Below are 8,614 nucleotides of genomic sequence, written 5' to 3'. Positions count from 1 at the left end.
GGGAAAAATTGTCGGTATACAATGTTATTGACGATTAAATCTACAAGGGGGAGGAGGAGGCGCCGAGGAAGCTCAAAGATGAGGAGGAATGGGAGTTGAAGAAGGGGGGGGGGGAAGAAGACGAGGAAGGAAGAGAAGAAGTAGAATAACTTATAAGAAGAAAAGAAGGAGGAAGAAGCTAGAAGAATTAGAGGAGGAGAAGAAAGAGGAGAAGACGGAGGAGGAGAAGAAGACATGGGAGACTGAGAAGGAGAGGAAAAGAAGAAGAAGTGGAGGAGGAGCTAGGAGAGGAAGAGAAGAATTAAGGCAGAGGAGAAGAATCGAGAAGCGAAGAAGAATAAGGAGAAAACGGAGAAGAAGACAGAGCAGCTGGAGAGGTAGAAAAGAAGAAAAATGAGGAGGAAAAAGAAGAGGCGGAGATAGAAGGGAGATGGACAGAAAGGGGAGTAGGAGAAAAGGGGAAGAAGTAGAAAGGGTAAGGTAAAGTAAGGCAAGAGGAAGAGGAGGAGGAAGAAGAAGAGGAGGAGGAAGAAGAAGTGGAGGAAGAGAAGATCGAGGGAAGAGAAGAAGGCAGAAGAGAAGAAGAGGGAGAGGAAGATAAGAAGGCAAAGGAGAAGAAGAAGAGGAGGAGGAAGAAGAAGACAGATCAGAGGAGCTGGAGGTAAGGTAGAAAAGTGGGGAGGAAAAAGAAGAGGAGGTGGAGAAGTGAAGGGAGAGGGGCGGTATAGAAAAGAAAAGGTAAGGTAAAGTAATTGGCAAGAAGAGGAGGAGGAAGAAAAAGAAGAAGAAGAAAAAAAAAAAAAAGAAGAAAAATAATTAAGAAGAAGGGGATCACCTGGATGAGGAGATGGAGACGATGGCGGATCCAGGGGGGGGGGGCACATCTGGCCCGTGCCCTCCCCTGGCCATAATAAAAAATTGTAATGTAAATATGTCGTTTTTTGTGCCCCCCCCCATTTTTTCTTTTTTTTGCTTGTCAAATTTTCATCGGAAAAATGTGCCCCCCTTTTGGAAAATCCGGGATCCGGGGTAACAAGACAGGGGAACACTATCCTCGATCCTCCTGCCTGCCGCGCGCGCTGCGCTACTAAACAAGTTTGAGTTTCGGACATCGCAGGCTGGCCTGGACTGGACAAGGGATGTTCATTTCATTAAAAAAATGAGTATTGTTGACAGCAAATCTAATACATTGGCCGATGGCCTCGATGTAATGTGCCAGAAATAAATTTTCGTGTGTATGGTTGAAAAAGACTTGATTCTATCTACCTTCAGTTCAACGTTCAACTTCGAGTTCGTGCTACTGCTACTGCTAGAGAATCATGCCTGGGATGGAGTCACAACAAGCTATCGGAACCCGGCTGAGGACGGCGATAGAATGGCTGAGAGACCGCTGGGGATGGATCGTCACCGTTGCCTCATTTGTCCTCTACTTTATCACCATTGGTGTCTTGTACTGCTATGGTTTGATTTTTATCAGTTTGCAAGAAGATTTCAAGAGCAGTGCCACAATAATAGGTTAGTTTGGCACTGAGTGATAGGATGGGGGTTGGGTGTCCGATACTAGACAGCTGGCAGCCGTCTGTTTCGAGGAGTTTTATAAACATTTTTTTTCTCGTACACAGCCGGCTCGCGATCGTACAGCCGCCATTAGGGGATTGACAATGCAAAATCCCCCGATGGGGCTCATCGATTTTTGGCTTTATTTCATAAATATATATAGAAAGAACTGGACCAGAATAACGATTATTTACATTCCGTTTTGGCCTGAAATGCACCAAATGGGAAAAAATAAACTTAAAAGGAAAAAAAAAACATTGACTTACTACGGCTGTCAAGCAACTCCCACTTCCCTGGTTTATCCAAACTTAATACATGAACATATGGCCATTGAGTCCCTGTACAGATCGAGTTAGAGCCAACGGAGTTCAGTGGAACAACCAATAAAACAGCTAGAGACCAGGGGCCCGTTTCTCAACACCGTCATAAGTCTAACTTCTTGACTAAATCGGAGATAGTGAGCTACATGTACATGTCCGCTAACCGTTTCACGAAGCCCTCTTTACCAAGATCGGGTACAACAACCTCACTAAATATTTATGACACCACCGAACCTGTCATAACTTCTTTCTTAATGACGTAGTGGCATCACGTGGGTAGACTTTGACATGCAAAAGTGCCTAGAAATTTTAAAATTATAATCTTACGTAATCAATCATAGAGGTTGAAATAACATCACAAAACAAGTGGGTTAGTGCATTCAATGATAATTGTAATACAAAGAAACTATAAAAGCTGTTGGTTAATCGCCAGAAAACCATTCATTTTGAAATAGTAAAATGATTTAATCGATGAAGATTCTACCACGTCAGGCCATCCATAACTGAACTCGTATTTGTTGTTTTCAGACCCCTATTAACAGTTGGATAAATTCTATTTCTAATTTATGCATATAATTTGTCAAATATCGTATGTTTTGGTATCAATGATTAAAAATGTTTCGTTAAACCATATTTTGATGACGTTTGGAATCATAAAAGACCATATAATTATCATCATTTTACAAAGAAAACCGTTATGGTTTACTTTCGTAAACTATTAAAATTGGATATCCCGGGGGTACCCATCTCAACGTCCACAAGTGATTTTTTAGTCATGAAATGAATTAATCATAATTTAATTTTCGCTGTATTGAATGCTCCAGTCTTCATGGTCTAAGTATGTATGATGCATAATTCACCTGTGCTATTATTTTCAAAAGATCTATTTCCCAATTCATCACAATATTTGCAATTTTGTCACAATTGTTCTTTTTGAAAATTATGCTATTTTGTGACTAAGGCTACGTCTCGTCTGCTCTTTTTACCGATAGTATTGATATCAAGGTATGCTAGTTAGGAGGCCTTTCGAGAAACAGGTTTAGTAAGATCGGAACTAACTCTGTGGTTGGTGGATAAAGATATGACTAACTTGTCCATGTGTTGAGAAACGGGCCCCATAGCTTTTGGTCTAGGTGTCCGGACACTTACAATTTTGAAGCTAGCTTTTTTTTTTTAATTTTACTTTGCCTTTGGATTTCACAAAAATTATGAATTCATTAGTTGAAATCTTCATTAATTTTGTTCTTTATGATATTGCCTAACATTTTGTACTGAAAACTGATGAGATTTGCTTGTCACTTTTTCCAAATGGCTGTTTGAAAATCGATTGCTGGACACACAACCTTTCCGGACACCGGGGGGGGGGTGGCACTTTCATTGACGAGTGGATACCATGCGTGACCATGGTGTTTCAAAAAGCACCCTAAAGTATTTTCCATGTTCTGAAAATGCACCCCTTAACAAGCATTGGCGTGTGAAACCCTTCCCTTAACAAGTGCAAGTATTGGAAACAAAACGGTACCCATTAAAAGTTTTTGATGAATTGACCCCTAAAATACAAAAATGTCTTAATTGTACATGTATGTCACGGATGTCTGCATTAGGATCTACCTTTACTTTCAGTTTCATTGGGCGGGTTTAGTACCACCCCACACACCTCACTCAAACCGGACCCTAAACACGCAGTGTTGTGGGCAAAAAGTACATCCTTTACAATTAGTCTTTTATACCCTCGCAAATTGGACCGTTAACACATAGTTTTCCTAGCGAAATACATACCCTTTCTTCATTATTTAGTGTTTTTGACACCCTTATTATGTTTGATACGTAACGTACCCTATCGTGAAAAGGAGATCCTTTACGTGTTTTTTGGTCACGCATGGTATCCACTTGTCAATGGAAGTGCCCCCCCCCCCCCGGGCCGGTATCCACTTGTCAATGGAAGTGCCCCCCCCCCCCGAACCGGACACAACAACAGGGTAGGTCTATACTGTTTAGAAGGGGCCCGGGGTGGGGATGCGGATATTTCATCAAAAGTAAATCTTTTAGGGGGACCCCAAGGCCAAGTTTGCCAAATAACATTACTGATCTAACTTGGATTAAACATGATTATCTTTTTATTGTACAAAATTTTCAGGTGATAATGTTCCTTTAAATTAAGCCAAAAATCTCTTAAAAATTTGAAAGTACCATGAGTACCGGTATGTTTCTAGTATACCTCGCACTAGTATGAGTGGAATCTAACAATAAGGTACCATAGCTGAAGGCCTAAGAAAGATCGATCTAGATCTAGAGTCTATATCTTGGGTTAAACATTGGCCAGGCATTTTCAGAAAAAAATGGTGCCCCATTATCGTACGGTGCCCAATCCTCACTCACTCGTTTTTCATTTTATAAGCAACCATATCCTTCTGTACAGTATTTCATCTGAAAGAGAAAATACTGGAAAATTGCCTCATATATATAGCCATAGGATAAAAATTATCTGTTTTTTAAGCATCGATGCGTACATGTATTACGCCGTTTTCGGCACCCCTTGCGTTATAAAGCTGGCAGCCGTCTGTTTCTAGGAGTTTAAAAAAAAAAAAAAATGCAAAATCCCCCCGACGGGGCTCATCGATATTTGTCTTTATTTCATAAAAATATATAAAAAGAACTGGACCAAAATAAAGATTATTATTCCGTTTTGGCCTGAAATGCACCAAAACGGGAAAAAATAAACTTAATAAAAGGGGAAAAAACAGTCGCACAACTCCCATTTCCCTGGTTCATTCGAACTTAATATATATGGCCATTGAGTCCCTGTACAGATCGAGAGAGAACTTTGGTCTCTGTAATTGGTGGGTGGAGCCAATGGAGTTCTGCAGAACAACTTAAATATAACAGAGACCAAAGCTTTTGGTCTACCCTTGTGTGTGCCCAATTCACCGCTCTCCTGACTGCCCTAACTCCGCTCACTTAGCGCGCTCATTCGTACATAGTTTATTAGGCCTGTCTAACTTCGATCTATAGATCTAGAGTAGTCTACAGGATTTTTCCCCCTTTTTTTCTTGCACTTCGGAGTGAGATAGTGTGATAGATGTGATAGTTTAATCATAATTTTCTTATGATTTAATGTATTGTTCACAAGATTAATAGTACTATACACTGGATAAATGGATAAAATGCTCCTTTTTAAAAAACTGAGTACAAAAATATGATTTTGCCTGGTCAGCCCCCGACTTTCAAAACGGTTCCACGGCCCCTGGAAGAAACATTTCTATTACCATATTTTGAAACAAACAGGAACCTATCCCTATGTTTCCAAGTTGTTTGTGTTGTACATTTTTTAATTCTATAAGTTGAAATTGATTTACATCGAGGTAACATTTTTTTTAGCATTGTTAACACTACGATTTGTTATAAAAGCAAGATAGTTTTTATACTTTTTCCCAAACACTTTGGGGGACAATAATTACAAATTGAACCTAAAAATACCTCTGGCTAACAGTGTCGAAATCATTGCCAAACTCTTTTGACCATCTTTCAACATAACTACTGTAAACGTCACGGTCAGTTTAAATCTGCTCCATGATCAACGGCCAAGGGGGCTTTTTCGTCACCCTCAGCATAATCTAAATCAGTCAAATATTTGTGTTGGTCCCTACTGGTAGACATAGGTTTGATGTCCATTCATTTTTGGGGGTCTTTATTTTTTTTTTATCTTTGCAGTTTTTTATTTGTCACAAAAATAATCAAAATATACAAAACATTCGTTGCACTTCAATTAAACAGAACATTGATACAAACTGTGTAAATACATTAAAAAATATCCTAATTAATTTAACTTGTACCCTAGTCCTGCCGACAGGATGATCCATAATACGAAAGGAAAAGGGGTACGGTATTACGACTATTACCCGTCGGTCCACAGTCATCCGGGCAGCATCGCCGGGGTTATAGCGCAACGGTACCCCCAAATATGACATTTTCATGTATTACATGACCGACTGTATGACATAAAAAAACACCACTACAACAAGAACAGAAGATAAAACAAACTCACAAAAAGACGATAAAAAAATACTTATCTACATTGGTTACAATTTATGCAATGGAAAAATATTTATTTATGTTTGTCATTTTACATTGTATTTATTGAGTTTGTTTTTCTTTTTTGCAATAATTTCCTCAGTAACTTTATAAGATACATAGACGACATTTTCTTCATCTGGACCAGGGATGAAGACAGCCTCCATACATTCATTGACCACATCAATTCCTTCCACAGGACCATCAAATTCACTTCTGATTTCTCCCAACAGGAAACCCACTTCCTTGATGTTACAGTCCAGAAAAAGTCTAATGGTATCACCACTACCCTATACTCTAAACCCACAGATACCCACCAGTACCTCCACTCATCCAGCTGCCACCCCCGTCACTGCAAAACCGGCATCGCTTACAGTCAAGCCCTCAGACTTCGCCGTATCTGCTCCGAGGACCCTGATTTTTCCTTCCATGCCAGGAATTTGCAGAAACATCTCTGTGCCAGGGGCCACGGGGCCAGGGCAGTCCAACTGGCAATTAACAAAGTTCGTTCTCTCCCCAGATCTGAAGTTCTCAAACCAAAAAGTGACAAGGAGACCACCGACAGAATACCGCTTGTGACCACCTTCCATCCCAATCTACCCCCTCTCCGCAAAATCCTGTTTGATAACCACCACATTTTACACACTTCTGATCGTCTCCAACAGGCCGTTCCCGATACTCCCCTTCTAGCATACCGACGCCCACCGAATCTCAGGGACCTCATTGTTCGTGCTGAAGTGCCCTCCCTCACTAACCATTCTTCTCCCATACAGCATGGCACCTTCAAATGCACCAGCAACAGGTGCATCATATGTGAAATACACCTTCACGAGGGCGATACTTTCACCAGCAACTCTACCAGCCTGTCTCACCAAATCAAGGGCAACATCACATGCACTACCACTAATGTTGTATATCTCATCACTTGCAGAGTTTGTAGGGTACAATACATAGGGGAAACCAAGACCACACTCAAGAAACGATTCTACGGGCACAGATCCACCGTCAACACAGCAAAGCTGGACACTCCAGTTGGCCGCCATTTTAACCTCCCCAACCACTCCATCACTGACATGATGCTACAGGGCATCGAATCTTTAGGTACCCGGCCTGACTCAGTCCGTACTAGCAGGGAGAAGCTCTGGATGAGACGACTTCGCACCACCCAACCTCATGGCCTGAACATCCAAGAGGGGAACGACTGATTTTTCTTTCCTATCCACTTTCAATTTATATATACATGTACATATAATTTTTCCCCTCAGCTCTTTTGAATAGTTACATTATAGTTTCTTACTCTACTTTCCTCCCATATCTCATACAAGCTCAGCTCCAATTTTTCCTTCCTTATTCAGGCGATATAATAATTATTATATATATATATACATATATTTGTTTTTTCTCCACTCACCTTTTAGATTTACCACATTTGCTTATTTACATGTATACTATGGTTTCTTCATAATACACCCCCTCTCTTCTATATTTGCTTTTACCTTTTTAGGCAATTTGCTTCCTCTTTTTCACATATACAGGTTTTTTTTTTTTTTTTTTTTTTCCTACTATATAGTCTTATGTTTTTTTTCCCGTCACACCTAGCGGATTACAATATCAGTTACACCATATGTGCATTTGTATATTTTTTCATATACATTTCTTTTTTGGATATATTTATATACATATCACTTATAGATACATATTTACACTTACCTTCTTCTCTTAGTTTGTTTAATGCTTTATCATATATACTTATATGTCTTTTGCACATTATCAGTTGTTCCCCATTCTTTTTCTTTTTTTCCCCCACTCTTATGCACCAGTTTATTAAGCCTTTCTTTGTAACCTGTTTGACCCACCTCTCACTAATTCTCTTGTTTTTCATCCCATTATCACTGTTTTGTTCCAGATCCTGTTTGATGTTGCCTGTCTCATTATTTTAATCCCTCTTGGCTCGAGGTCTTTTACTTGGCCTTACTTACACTAACTTCCCTTTGTGTCTGCCTACTCCTTTTCTTTCATCCCCTTCACTAACCTGATTGGTCTTCTCTACTCACTAATGCCCCTTTTGTCTCCTTGTTTCTAGTGTTGCTGTAGCTTGTTTGTGGTCTATATTATGGTTGTTCCACTTTATATGTTTGTCATTTTGCCTCCGACGAAGATTCTGCTAGGATCGAAAGCTTAGGCCCCATTTTGACTTTCTAATTTACTCCATTGGCTCTCTTTTATTAGATAAGCAGTTTTCAGCAGCTTCTTTTTGCCATTAACTTTATAAGATAGAAGATAATACCAGTAATAAAATTGTTTCAAGCTAGGAAGAGCCTCTTGGTATTTACATCGTAAAATGAATTGTTTACCAAGTAAAATTAGAAAATTAAATGCTGAGGTGGATTGACTAAATGGTTTTAATAATCCAAATAAAATAGTTTCACATGAATGGAAATAATTAGGATTAAAATCAGTCACTATCATCCGCAACGCATTCCAAAAGGATGCTATTTTAGGGCATGCAAAAAACAAATGATCCAATGTCTCGGGTGACGCATTGCAAAAAGAGCATGATGAATTGGTTTTCTGTCCTGTTTTTGTGAGCCACTCATTTGTAGGTATTAAGTTATTCGAAATTTTATAGTGTGTGATTTGAAGTCTGGTGTCAATAGTGATTCGTA

This window comes from Lytechinus pictus, chromosome 2 (genome assembly GCF_037042905.1).
Source record: "Lytechinus pictus isolate F3 Inbred chromosome 2, Lp3.0, whole genome shotgun sequence".
In the NCBI taxonomy this organism is placed as follows: Eukaryota; Metazoa; Echinodermata; class Echinoidea; order Temnopleuroida; family Toxopneustidae; genus Lytechinus; species Lytechinus pictus.
The sequence above is the reverse complement of the archived record's forward strand: the minus strand, read 5'-3'. Positions refer to the sequence as shown.